General features: G+C 38.6%; 1 protein-coding gene across 5 annotated transcripts in view; it reads left to right on the forward strand.

Annotated features, from left to right (window-relative positions):
- RAPGEF4 (Rap guanine nucleotide exchange factor 4) overlaps positions 1 to 14617 on the forward strand; it is a 148188-nt gene that overhangs the window by 34714 nt on the left and 98857 nt on the right. Inside the window, exon 1 of one of the 5 annotated variants that reach the window (XM_035332471.1) lies at positions 3095 to 3332. The exons of the other annotated variants lie outside the window; for them this stretch is intronic. The gene's annotated coding sequence lies outside the window, so the exon portion shown is untranslated. Of the gene's footprint in view, positions 1 to 3094; positions 3333 to 14617 lie in introns of those variants that run through there. 5 annotated transcript variants of the gene reach the window in all.

Genomic DNA, 14617 nt, shown 5'->3' on the forward strand with positions numbered 1-14617 from the left:
ATTTGTTTGGCTTTACACTCTCAAGTGCCTTGACTAATTTCCTGTAGAAATACATATAATCTATTTGCATGTTTGAAGTATTAGCGTGTCACTTGCATAGCTTGTGTGTAACACTTAAGCAAACCACCAGGGCTTAGAAAGGATAGATCGTGTTTTTTATTTCGTTCTGGCCCATCCTGAATAGATATGGAACCAACTTTTGCTGAGAGAACTGGAAATTGTGTTATCAAATCAATTCTCTAGAAAGGTTGTTTTGGTAAATAATTGGGAGTTGAGCAGGTGGGACAGCAGAACTGTTATATACATATTTTTGCTTGACATATGTCAATGTGGATTGATGTTCATTCTTACTTCATGGCCTCGTCTAATTCCCTCGTAGCAGAGGGAATTTCTATTAATGCATCCCAGTTGGTGTACGTCACAATTCCAACAGACAAAGCTGTTGTAGTTTTAGTTGCTGGAGGTGAGATGGTAGCATTTTTTTTTATTTATTTTATTTTTTTGTGGCCATGTATTAAAACTGTAGTTTGTTTGGTCTACTAAAGTAAGTTCTGTGGTTAAGTCCTCGGATGGAACATAGCAGGTATTTCTCCTCACACTTGTTTAGAGAGGTGAACTCAGCCTGGTCTAGGTACAGAGAAGTACTACCATGGTAAAGGTGACGGAGTGTCTATTTTATATGATAAGACTAAAAGAGCACGTCTTGTTTAGTCGGTTGATGTGACAGCTGATAGGAAATGTGATTGCCTTCTATAAATACATAAAACTACCATTCAGGGGAAAGAAGCTGTTAAATAGTGCTGCTCAGGAACAGGTTGGTACTAACGCAGCTTGGCTGTACAGAAGAAGCTTCTCTCTAACCATCAGAGCAATGAGGTTACAAAACAATTTTCTAATCGGAGCCTGGGGCCAAAAATATCCCAAACTGGTATGGTTTAAGTGGAATTGAATATTTTTACTGTCACTTTGTATGTATCTGCAATAGCAGCTCCAGTGCTATGCTTCTATACCAGTTTTCAGTATTGTGGCTAACTTTCCTAGTACAGCAAAGATCTACGTGAAACCCTGGGGTCCAGACCTTGCTTCAGTTCTTAGTGAAAGTATCCGTTCAGCTCATCCTGCCTTCTGAGTTGACAGCAGTTTTTGCTTTTGTTTGCCAAATCCATGCCACGCTCCTTTTCGCTGGTAGAAGCTAGTCAGAAAGGTCACTGCCATTGTCTCCTCTCTGATGTAAGGAGCTTGATCTCTTTTTTGCTATTGTAGCACACTTTTTTCCGCAGATGGTGTAGACTGGAGTGCTCCTAGCAGAACAGAGCAGTTTCCTTAGGATGCTTGTCCTGAGATGAGAGAGTTGAGCATGTGAATCACATTGCCAAGAGAAGGCAACGTAGAATTACTGCTCGTTGGGTGAGTACAGTCCTGAGATGGATTCATAGCAAGATAGAAGAGTCCATTCTGTATTTTTTTAAATAAACACCTTCTCTTGTTAGAGTGTGTGGTGGTAGGCAACTATAACCCAGAAACTTCTCAAGTTCAAAATCACAAGATGCTTACGCAGCATCTGTGAGGAGCTGCTCCAAGTTTGGGAGGCGATGAGGCTGAAGGTACATCAGCTCAGTGTTCATTTAGTCAGCTCCTGGCAGCTCAGCATTGGGCGTGGTTTGAAACTCTCTTTTCAGCTGTCTTTCCTTAGGAAATGCTCTCTCTGGCTTCTGAGTGCCCTTCTGCAGTCACCAATTTCATTCTTTATCAGCAACACATAAAAAGAGGAGGAAAACTGGGAAGACTTGAAGTCGTGTGAAGTCCAGTATCTAAATCTAAAAATGCCTTTGTTATTCTCACAAAACTGTTACTCTGTGAGAATGAGCATGGTTAAGTCGTACATTCTGTGTTCGAGGTTCTGTGTAGGTAAAATCCAGAAAGCGCTTTGAGAAGGATATTGCCACGTTTTGCCACAGTGGACTTTCACATGAGAAGAAAAATACCCTGTCTTTGTTTCAGAATTAATTCTGTGTTTTATAATAAACACTGTTTCCTTCTTTCCTCTTTTTCCGTTTAGTGTTAAGGTACTCCATGTAATGTTTGTTTAAAATGAATGCTGATAATAAACAGAGAATGGAACTTTATGAGTAGCTGAAAATTGTCTGGTATTTAAATATTACTGATGTTTCAGTGGCACGTATTTCTTGTTTAATATTCAGGCCTGGCATTTGTTTTTTGAAGGAGTACTTATCTTCTGTGATCAGGAAGAGTAGCAGTTAGGAGCAGCAGTGATGTGAGTCATTGTGACAGTGAGCAAACTTGTCAGTGTGTTCACATTTTCAGGACTAGATGGTCTAAGACATCCATTTTTTCCTAAATATTTTTCAAAGTACTAATGAAAATTTAAACAGCTGTGGCTCGTGATGTCTTGAATTGAAAAGATCATGAATTAACAATTGCATTTTACTGCTAAAATACTACTTGTTTACTGCAAAGTCACAATGGGGTAATGATAAGGTTCAGTGAGGTTCTTTTGTAATACTTTTAATAGCTAAATTTGACAATTCCATAGTGTAAAATATGTCAGTCCTAAGAAGAAAAGAGAGAATTTGTAATGAACGCACACTGTAAGGTAGTGAAATCTTTTTTTAGTCAAATGAATTTATATGTTAAGTACCTTTAAGCCTCTGGTGTTTTTTTGTTAGTTTTTGTTGTTGTTTTTTCCTTCCATAAGCCTCTTTCATTAATTTCACACTGGCCACTTTGGGATAAACTAGAATTTCACTGCATGTATATAATACGTTTGTGTCAGAAAGTGAAAATTCCGTGGTTTTGGCTGAAATGTTGGTGTATTACAGCTGTCTCTTGCCTAGGGCCATCTGCATAGGAGAATATTTCTTTAACAGAGTAAATCATAAAAAGATTATAGCAGACTTACTGGAACCATTCTTCTATATCTCTGACTGCTGCTGTTCTTGTTAAAGATATTAAAAAAGAGGCTCAGTGGATCAAAATGTGGTATTTGTGTAAGAATACTTGCTTTGCAATTGTTTCAGAGGGAAAAAAAATCCATGCTACATTCACTGGCTCTTTAATTTGGATTGCCAATGATAATGCAGAGTCTACTGCTAAAGAAAGGTAGGATGCAGAGGCAGAAACATTAGTGCTAATCTGCTGCAGAAGGACTAGATAAATCAGCACAGCTCTCATACATCACCAAGAGAGAAGCTGATTGCAACTTGACCATGTGCCTAAGTGGTCACATCAGCAACAAGAACGGAGCATGGATAAAAAAACTAAAATGTACCCTTGGGCTACTTGCTGTGCAGGACCCATAATAACACATCAATGTAAGTTTAAGATTTCTTTATTTTTTGTTTCCCTCTGTAATTGTTGTTGTTTACAAGATTATATTTTTATTCTGCATAGATTTAGGGGAAATATAATGGAGCGAAGTATAATGACAAACAGCTAATAGTTTGATAATGTTTATGTCTGTGAATAATAATGGGCTTTATTGCTGTGTGTTTCAGTGTAGTTCTTTCTTTGAGGATATTTTAATATTTAATCCTAACCATCATATATCAGAAATTTAGTAAGGCTTGGGGTGAGATGCTAGTGAGATCTCTCTCTTCATCTTTGTCATCTTACATTTCAAAAAGGGCTCGAGAGGCAGAATGCCACAAATATATATTACTACTACTGCAAGAATTTTTCCATTGCTTTATTCTTTCTGTTAAGAAAAATTCTTTCAGAAAGTGATTTCTGTGGACCTTTTTGTATTCCTGTATTACACGCAGATGGTAATTTTCCTACAATTTAAAAAATTTGTGCAATTGTTTAATTTAATGTCACTTGAGCATCTGCAAAAAGGGGAGGCAGGGATAAATGGAAACTGAATAAACATTGATTGCTAGTCTGAAAATTAAATTTTAAAAGTTTTTGCAGTAAATCTTATTTCGGATTTTTTTTTTTTTTTAACTAAATTAGGTTATCTTATTTAAATTGAGCCTACAATATAGCAAACAAATGTGTGAAAATATCCTGGATACCCCACATTTCCAGCTCTATCAGACTATAAAGATGTTGTTCATTGTTGCTACAAGGGAATATCTTCTCTGTAGAAATCAGAGCAGCATGTTTAAGTAATACATGGGAAAATAAAAAGGAAAGGTGGAATATTACTGTTCAGGTGTTACAGTGATGCTTTGTTCAAAGTAAAAAGTATGCAGTAAAAGCTACTGCTGTAGAATCTTATGCTGTCTCTCGTGGCTTTAGGAAGAGACTTTTTTTTTTTAGGAAAAGGTAGGTTTTGCTGTGTACTCTGAAAGTGGGATATTTTGGAAGCACTTTAAAAAAAATAATGCTTTATGTATTTACTTATTTTTAGGGAAAGTTAGGGAGCTTCAAGCAAATTTATGGAATATGAAAAAGGAGGAGTAAGGGATGCCTCAGTGATAGGAACTTGGTAAAGTAAGTGTAAAGATACAAAAAAAACACCTATTTTTTTTTTGTTTTGTAGCTATGGCCAAGTGTAATAACAGGCTTAGAAAGTAGCCTGCATTTAATCTAAAAATGGATTATTTTTGTGGCAATTGAAAAATGTGTAAGTAGTTATATCTACCATACAGATAGTTGTATGGCAAGAAGAACAAGAGGTGGGAATGAAGAAAGGGAAAGGTGAGGCTTTATGTCAAAAAAAAAGTTCATTCTTCTTAGCAAAATAAAAAACCAACCTGGTTAACTGACAGATGAAATGTGGACCAAGTGATGAGTTTATTTTTGTGCAGGATATGCATATGCATGATCACACAGGCTCTTGGTTGTACTCAGCCCCTGAAGCTGCTGAGGTCCCATTGGGATCATGTAGCTTTACATTCTGACTTGAGGGGGGAAAAAAAAAAAAAAAAAAAGGAAAGATGTATGGCAACAGGAAGCATGGAGAATTTGGTGGTTTCTTGGATGTTGCTTCTGTTCTCATGTACCCGATGTAGTATTAAGTTGTAAACTCCATGGCAGACCGATTATATTCGTGAAGAACATAATACGTGAAAAACATAATAATCTGGCTCCTGTTACTGGAGTTCTGTTACTAAAATAGAGGGAACCTTTTTTCTGAGTTCATTGGAACAGCAGGCGAGTATTCTGGTTTACAGAGATAAAGGAAAACTATTTGCTTGTTTTATTGCTTGTAACTGGACAAAATTTGTAAAGATTTCGAAGGCTAAAGTTATCATGAACAGTTCAAAACTGCTACATCTGCCAACACAGTCTGTAGCTGTGTTCATATTGTGATCTGAAAACAAACATTTGCTTCTCTGTATTTCTGTGAAGTTTCATAATGTAGTCACTTAAATTATGTGCTAAATGAATTATATTGTATATGATAAAACTGGGCTTAGGTCATGTTTTCTATTAAGCTTTCTTTTTAGCTGAAGAAACAAAAGTACTGAGTACAATTTGTAGGCCAGATTTGACCTTGTATGCAGTTTTTATTAGTCAAGAGAAGACAGATCCTCTCACTCGAGTGAAATTCTGAGTTTATTTATTATGCCTAGTGTTTTGCTGTTGCCTGTAAACTCTCTCACTAGACTCCAACCTGGTCTTTATTTCTACTTTCAGTTTTAGTCAATAAATTTATGCTAATTATAGTTTCTTGTACTTAAGAGAAAAGCGTGCTAATGGACACCATTCCCTGCACTTTCAGAGCAGCAGGGGATTTGTTGATGCAGACTTCAGTATATTGAATTTGCTTATACCTATGATATTCAGGCAACAGCATAGTGTAGGAGCAAGAATATTTTGGTGGAAAAGCTCCTGTTTATTAATATTACCAGTGCAAGGCCTGAATCCTTAAAGCAGCATGTGCCCTATTGTGGTATCTCACACAAAAAAAAGGCTATCAAAATACCCGAGTATAATCATAGGATTTCAAACTGTTTTGATTAGATGGCATTTATTTTAGTTTTCTGTCTACAGACCAGCACAACTTCCTCCTAAAGCTAAAAGTCTGGCATCTTCCATCTCAGTGTTCTTCCCAGAAGAAACCTGTATTGCCCCAAGAAGAGGTCCTTCAAGCACTGTGATACCAAAGGAGAGAATGTGCTGCATTGCTTCAAGGAATGTGTTGTGTTCCTATCCTGAATCTTGCCTGATCTCCTCCCTAGACCAAGGCGTGACATGGCTTTTTTTTTGATTGTTGCTCTTCCTTGTCCTTCCTGGGTTCTAGTCACCTCTGACCATTTCCCAACTAGCCCAGGTGACCTGAGAATTGTAGTTCTTTGAAGTATGCCAGAAAAGCTCTTATCTGACTTTATCCACGCAGGCCTAAGAGCTCATTGATTTCTTCCCCAAGTTCAATAATCACTAATCTGAATTGTGTCTGGAATACTCCGTATCACCACCAACTTCCTGCGTAAGATGTTAACTCGCAAGCTGCGGTATAGAAAGCAGCTACAGATCAACTCATACTTTCAGTTACCACCTGAAGTACACTTCAAAAATGGTGTTCAACAACTTTGTCCTTGGACAGCGTTGCACGTGCTGTGAAGAGATACATATGTTAATTGTCTCAACAAAGTGAATTCTCATCTGATACCAATTTCTTCTAGGGAGACGATGAATCTCTGGAAGGAGCAAGAGAGTTTTACACGTAATTGGATTATAATGCAAATAGTACCTGTTACAGCTGGCAGGAGAACTGAATTATTTTATGCTCTGATTAGGTCCTCCAACCCAATCTTCAAACTGGTGTTGAAAATCACTTGATGTTTATAAATTTTTATGGAAGAAGATCATACATGGAAAGGAATTGCCTTGGTGTCTCTCCTCCTAGCTTTCAAATCGTCTTCCCAGCCTTGCTAAATGCTGTCTCTGAAGTGGAGTTCTTCCAGAACATTGTGCACTGCATGGTACTAGACTCTGCTGGGGCACACACAGCAGGGTTCTCTAACAGATAACTCCTAAGGACAACCACTTGCCTGACCTTTTGGTCTTGTTTAATGGAGATTTAGAATGAAAATATGTTCAAAGAGGGCATCATGCAGACTGATATCTGTAACTCTGCTATTCACTGAAAATCCTGATTAGGGTGACAGTGACTTGTGAAGCTTTATGAAGCTTTTTACAGTTTTTTTTTTTTTTTTACCTATTATTATCCTGGAAAGTAAATAGTTACATATTGGATAACCATATGGATGATGTGTTGGTATATTTTAAGAAGATTGCTCAGATGGCTCGGAGCCCATAGTGGCGGTGCCAGGATTTTTATGTACTGAAGATCTAAACAAATAACTGAAAGATGGAGGGGACAATCGCTGAAAGGAAGAGAGAGCAATAAAAAGTAGAGTTCACTTCTAGCATTGGTGACAGGGATCAAGGCCGTGGGAGAAGTGTAGCATGGCTTCTTGCAGTGCAGTTGCGCTGTCTCCCAGTTACCCTCCCAGTTTGAGCAGTGGGTGCAGCATGGGCGGCTGCTCCTGGTTTCCATTCCCAGCACCAGGCTGCCAGTGCTGCTGCTGCATGCTCCTGCCTCAGTGGTTCAGCTGAAATTCCCAGGAGGAGGTAGTGGAGACTCAGATTGAACTTTTCAATACAAGTCTGTACAAACCCCGTTTTTCAATTTACCGATTTACTGTGACCATTTTGTTGATAACAGGGCCATTGAATAATCTGACATGGTTTTTCTAGGACTGATGTTGAGTGGTGGAAGGAAGAAAGGAGGCAGAAAGAAAGGTGTGGGGAAAAATACAAAGAAAATTCTTGAGGTATTGAGTAATTCCATAATGATGGTATCAGTTACCATTTTTGTTCAGTACTTGAATGCTGCTTATGCATATTAGCAATCTGTTTGAGTGAGAAGGGACCCTGTCAACCCAGTACACTCACCACGCTGTAAATGTAACCTTGGTGAAGGAAAGGAACTCTATGAAACACTGTTATCTTGTAGTCAGGATTTATCATGATCTGTAAATCATGTAATTCTTATAACAAGAAGCCTTCAGGTATTTTAAACCTTGGCAATTTTTCATCCATCAAGGAGATTTGAGAAAGACCAAGGCAGCAAGCCTTCTCTCAGACTAGACAGAGTGGGCTGTTTTATATCAGGAGCTGCATTTCCTAGTTTGCTGCTTCTGCCAGAAATTCTTTTGTCAGAAACTTTGTCACTTGAGCTTTTATCTGTTTTGAGGGGAAGGAAGTTAAACATCCCAGTAACATCACCATCACTACAACAACAATTCTGCAGACAGTGGAAGGCTATGGAAAACTGCTAATTGCACACAAATGCCTAATTTCCCCAGGCCGCAATGAGGAGAGAGAGAATTGTCAGCTCCATTTTTTAGTGGGGAGACACTTCAGTACAGGTCTGTGCTTTTAATATTAAAGTAACCTGTGGAGAATTCTGAACAAACCAGGGTGGCAAGTATATTTGTTTCATGTCTGTTACTATTTTTTTGCTGTATTGCTACAAATACAGTCAACTGTCACAACTAATGCTGTTTTCTGTTACCGAATCTTCCTCTTGGAGAGAACAAGAGCACAGGTCAGATTTCTCTGGAACTTCTTTTTTATTATTATTATTTTTAATGTATTCACAAAGCTTCTCAACAAGTTTGGATACAAGAATTAAACCTTGCCTTCTTTAATCTCAACAGGTATAAACAAACCATCTAGGTTTCAGTGGGAAAGCTCTTGCGTGCATTTGAGTGGAGAATTTGACCAAGAATGGTTTATAGCTCAGCAAGAAAGCTGGAAGCTTCAATAAATATGAGACAGGCTATTTTTTATACCATGTGATAACAGCGTTTCTGACTTCTGAGTTCCCTTACTCTATGGGTAGGCTATTGTTACTAGAGAGTATTTGAATGTCAGTGTAGAGCTCAGCTTGCTGAGGGTTAGTGTGCAGTGCTCAGCAGTCAGAGATCTCTCTCATTTGTTGCTGGTCATATCAAGAACTTCTACTGTGGTGAATGGCAGCATTCCAGACTGTGTCTCAGTCACATGGATTATTCTTTCAAGCAATGCTTGTCTGGGGAAGAGACTATCTGGGGTTTGAATTTGAAGGGCCTTTTGCAGTTTTGGTGTATTCACCTGAGAAGAACAATCAATACTTTATGCGTGTGTAGCTGCTGAAAGTCTGCAATATGTTTGCTGTCTGAGAATAGTCCATGCCTGGGGTCAAAGTAACATGCATCTCCTTTTTTTCCTACTTGTTTTCTTTTCTTTTTTTCTTTTTTTTTTTCCCAAATTAAGGTTTATGTGCTAATAACTGCATGGCAGTAATGACTAAAATGCTTATTATCTTTGATGTACCTGTGTTGTGGCCAGCTTTGAAAGTGCCTAGCACCTGTCCGAAGATTTTATGACATTCATACAGCAGTGGTGCTAATAGTGGCAGTGGTGTGGGGTGTTGTGGAACAAGAAGGTTCAGTAGGGATGAAACAGAGACTTCCTGAAGGAGCTGGAGCATTGGAAGTCAAACAGAAAGCTGTTAATACAGTATAGTTGTCACTTCAAATGTGTGGAGAACATGTGGTCAAATGAAACAGCCTATTTGCATTCTTTGTTATGTTGAGAATGCTTGTTCCCATAGAACACAGTCTTGCGGGCACTGATACTATTCAGCCCGCTAATTCACTGTATTTTCACTCACACATGCATATAATCCAAATAATCTAAGCACAAAATCCTGTGCAGAAAGGATTTTATCCAAACAAAACAAAGCAAACCACAACCCCCTCTGATGTTAATGCTCCAAAGGAAAACCAAGTATCTCCTGGGATTAATGAGTAGGTGGGAGGAGTTCATTGCCTCGGGCATTGCCAAGGGCCATTAATTCCGGCTAGTCATTAATCCCTGTGTAATGCCCTATGCTAATGCCACAGTTCCTGTTAGAACACAAAAATAGAATTGACTGACCTATGGGTTTGGATGGGTTATGTTATTCTTATAATGATCGCTTATATTTCTAAACGCTTATCACTATAGTGTTGGACAGAGTTTCAGTTTATAAGCTTCATGTCTTTCCAGAGAGTTAATGCATTGTGCATTACTCATATGGAAGCCTGAAATGGTGGTGTTAGTATTCCATTCTGTCCTAGCCTTTAAATAAATATTGAAGCAGTCTTGGTAGAGAAAAAATCGGTATCAATATCCTCTAAAGATGATTAGCATACATATTCTCATATCTAGAGAAAATGAAAATTGAACATATAACTCCTTTACTCTGTGGTTGCCATGTAAGGCTAAGTGCAATTTAAATTGCATTCCTTTTGGTTGTTTGTTTGATTGGGGAAAAAAAAAAAAAAAAAAAAACTCCTGAAATTTTAATGAAATAATTTCAATACCCAAAGAAGTAGTGATAAAGGACAGACTAGTTATAAACTATTCAGATGCAGTTGCCATCACATGCCCTTTACATGTGTGCTCATGCACTCAGCACTATACAATAAAAGTATTGCTGGTCAGATCTTAAAATGTAGGAGAAAAAAGTTCAAGGGCAAGCCCCCAGCTTAGCAGATCATGTGAACACACATGACTCTAAGCAGCACGGAACTTAGCTAGCAAACAGCAGCTGTAAGAAATGCCAGAATGCTAGAGTTGCATCTCTGTTTAAATTCTCCTAAAATGTTTTTTCTCAAGAAGAAGGTTATTAACTTGACCTTTACATAGAGTCCTTCTTTGTCAGGGATGCCAAAGCATTTTACAGATGCAGAGACTGAGTATTGACATGCACATGTCAGAAGGAAAGCTCACTGCATAGTGATAGAACAGAGCTTTGGAAATGCAGAATTACAACTACAGATGGGCTTGACTACCACATTCTCTGAAAAACCATACAGCAGTACTGCATAGCAGCTCAGGTCGGGAAGTGTGGGATACTTTACTCAGCTGAAAATATAGGTGAGTTAACAAAGTTAGACTATATGAGACACTGGTGAACTCGTAAAAAGAGAAGAAGCTGAGCTTTCTATAATAAGCACTTGTGGTGAAGACATAGATTGTATTGCTGAAACATGAAATTCCAGTACTACATTGATTCCAATAAAGAGGGTATGGGATTGTGTGGGGGATGATTTAGGATAAATAACCACTTCCTACAGTGCTGTCTGTGCTCATTATTTACCCAGCTGGGCCTTGTTTAGTTTATGAATTCAAAATTGATCATAGCAGAGCATGTTGGAGCATATTAGAGCAAAAGAGGAGGATGAGGATAGACTGTCTCTTGTTATACCAGCATTGCCTGAAATTTATAGATTATTTTCATAGAAGTTGTACTTAAACTTTGAAAAGGGTGTTACGGAAGCAGGTTTGTGTGCATGTACATGTGTGTATATATATATTTATATATTCTTTTTTTCCTTTTGTGAAATTTCATTGATGCTTGCGTTCATCTCACACACAGAGGGAAAAGAGCCTCGAGCTCTTTCATTTTACAAAGCCTCGTTGGAGTTCTCTTCCGTTCAGTGGTGATGGCCAGTTCTAACATTATAGCACCTTGCCTTGAAAACCAGCATTTTCCAAACAGGCATTTTTCAGTGTTATATGTTATTCATTTTCCTTCCTTTGATTTTTCTCTGCTGTTACAGTGTGGCTTGCCACTGTGCAGGAGGAGGAGAGATGATGGAAGGAGGAGGTGGTAGCCCTCTTTCTCTGCTCACTGTCCATTTTCCCCCTTTTCCCTGGCTCAGAATGAATTTTGTACTGTTTACAAAGCTGTCAGAGGAAAAAAAGGGTGGGAGGAAGGAAGAGGAGGGGAGGACAAAGTGAGAATGGGAAGAAACCTTTGCTCTCTGATGTCACTGTAAGTTAAACATGCATCCATTCACCCTTCTGACAGTCACTGTAATGTAAAATAGACCATTTTAGGGCCTGATGAGGATTTCCTCTTTCACAACTGGGAGTTAGCTAATAGTCTTCATTTAATTCCTCTGTGAATTAAGAATTTTTAAAAACTTAAAATGGAGTGAGAACTAATCCTTTGGAGTCTGTACTTGCCAGTACTGAGCTGAGATGATCCTGGTGTTCCACAAAGGCGTGTGTGAGGCTTTGTCCAATGCTCTGCATTGGCCTAAGCAGATGCACAGAGGATTGCACTAGCTGACAGCATGTGCATGGTGCTGAGAAGTTGGTATGGAAATAGGGGAACACGTCTTTTTTCCCAGAAACCTGAGAGTAGTTTATTTTACCTTTTTCTTATAAGATCTCCTGCTGGTTTATCATCCATGGAGTCTGGAGTATTCCAGACTTGTGTTTCAAAGGTTGTTCTATGGATAGGAGTGTCTGAAACCGAATGGAGATTTTATGGAGCTCTGTGCAACCCTAGCTCAGTAGCGTTTAGTGTGTGTTGGATGTAAACAGTTGGGGGGCTGCAGTACCAGTATGTACAGGAACAACTGGAAACCACTGGGTTAAACCCTTCCAAAGATGGCCGTGACTTCTGCTCCATGTCTGAAGTGTTGCAGAGAGGGACCAGCAGTCCTTGTGTGTTGTTTCCAAAGAGACATGTCACTGTGGTTTGATGCTGACTTTTTACTATTTGGATATATCTGGTTTGAGTTTCCTTTTCCTTTGAAAGGACTTTCTTCCAAATATTTTTAAACTTCCTTCCTGATGTTTGTCTTTTTTCCAGATTCCAAAATTAGATCAAGTCACATTTCCTCATGGAACTTCTGGTGCAAGGAAGCGTTGAGCTTTTGCAGTCTGAAGTTGCCTGTTCCAGTAGATGACCTGCGCTGTCATGCACGCTATCCAAAACAATTGGACAATGGCAAACTTTTGAAGTTAATGCATGTCCCGATTACTGTCCTGCCCCTGAGCTTGTGCATTCTGACTCTTGCTTGATGTCGCTGAGTCCTATTTATTGAAAATAGCATTTAATCCATGACTTGCCTGCTGCATTCTTGTTTGACCTGTTAACTGTTAAGCCAAAAATTTATTTTAAGAATGGACTTGTCAAAGAGAGCATATCTCCTCCCTTCAAAGACCTCTGAGGATGAATATTTGATTAAAATGTGACTGCAGCATTAAAATGGATGCCCTGTGTCTTTTTGTAAATGAATGACTAGTGAACTTGTGGACTGTCTAGCTTTTAATTGGCAAATTATTCAGTGAGTGTTTCAGGGGGAATTGCAGGGGAGGGTGGGAAGTTAGTTGATTTTTAGATAAATTCATTACTACTTTTATTCCTAGTGATAGTTTGAAGATAATTAAATCCCCAGATAGATCCACAGACTCAGTTTGAATTTCCCCTTTGGAAATGTGGAAGAGGACACAATCTAAAATGTGCAATAAAACCCCAGGCCAGAGGTGGGCAGCCCCACAGCAAAAAAGGATGTTAGGCTTGTGGTCATCTTAGCTGTGGCTGTACTCGTGACCCACGCAGCTCCCACACCAGCCTTTTCCTCTGTTCTCTTGCTTCGCTCTTTGAGCTCCAGTGAATGGCTGCTGATAAAATCTGCTCTCAAAAGGGCATGGAAACCAAATGCCTGCCTGTTTTAAATGCCTGCCTGTTTTTGTACTCTGATGGGTCACAAGGACAGCCAAATAATTAGATATGCTTATGAGCTTTACAGAAGACTCCAGGACAGTTAGTGCAGAGAGGGAAAAGAATGGATAGACATCCATTTACAGTTACCTGAATGCACTGCTGGAACTCTCATGGAAAAGATCATGGAATGGGGTATCGGGACATGGAAAGCAGCATAGTTTGAATTGGTTCAATTTTAATTTCAGTTTGAAAGTTGTGATAGCAATTTGTGAAGAGAATAGACCGTCCCATTTGATGCGTATGAGTTTGGTGTTGCTATCTTTGTTTCTGTAAGTAAGGTGATCCAATGTAACAGCACATGATAACTAGGACGTGACACAAAAGGTTCTGGGAATAGTCCTAATGTGTTTCATACTGGGTCATTCTGGGACTCTTGCTAAGATCATTGACTAATTTTCTTTTCTCAGTAGTTGTCTGCTATCAACTTAGAAACAAAACAGCTCAAAATATTGTGAAAATTGAAGAACAAAGCCTGAAGGGTTACTGTTATTTCCAAAGTACTCTTTCAAACCAGAAACCTTGGTAAAAGAGTGTGATATGCAGGCAACCTACAGAACCTAGGCTCTCCCTGCCCTGTGAACAGGCCAAAGGGTAGCGGTGCAGTCTCCAGTCAGATTCTTTTTAACATGCTCTGTGGTCTGGAAGACAAACAATTAGAACTGGCTGGCTGATCTAGGTATTCATCTTTTGTACAGTCAAAAATAAAACAGCAGATACAAATTCAGGGTGGACAGGAGGGTCAACTGTTGTTTTAGCTTTTCTTTCAGTAGAAAAAGGCTCATTATTTTTATGAGAAGAAAGATTATACAAATTGATCTTGAATCACCTTTATGTTGCAGCAATACATTTTTCTGGCTGATGATAATTAAATTGCTTCAGATACTATGAAACGCAATATGGAGTGGAATATAGGCAGTATGTACGTGTGCATAATCTTTGTTTGCATTGAAAGATTGCTAAGATGTTATATATAAGATGTAAAATATATGTTAACATTGGAAAGCAAACCAAGTGATCTGTGGTGTTTTCTTTTTTTGTGTTTTTTTTTAAGATTTTTATGATGCTTTGGTTATTTCTGCAAATCTC

The sequence above is a fragment of the Oxyura jamaicensis genome, chromosome 7, assembly GCF_011077185.1.
Source record: "Oxyura jamaicensis isolate SHBP4307 breed ruddy duck chromosome 7, BPBGC_Ojam_1.0, whole genome shotgun sequence".
NCBI classification, from domain to species: domain Eukaryota; kingdom Metazoa; phylum Chordata; class Aves; order Anseriformes; family Anatidae; genus Oxyura; species Oxyura jamaicensis.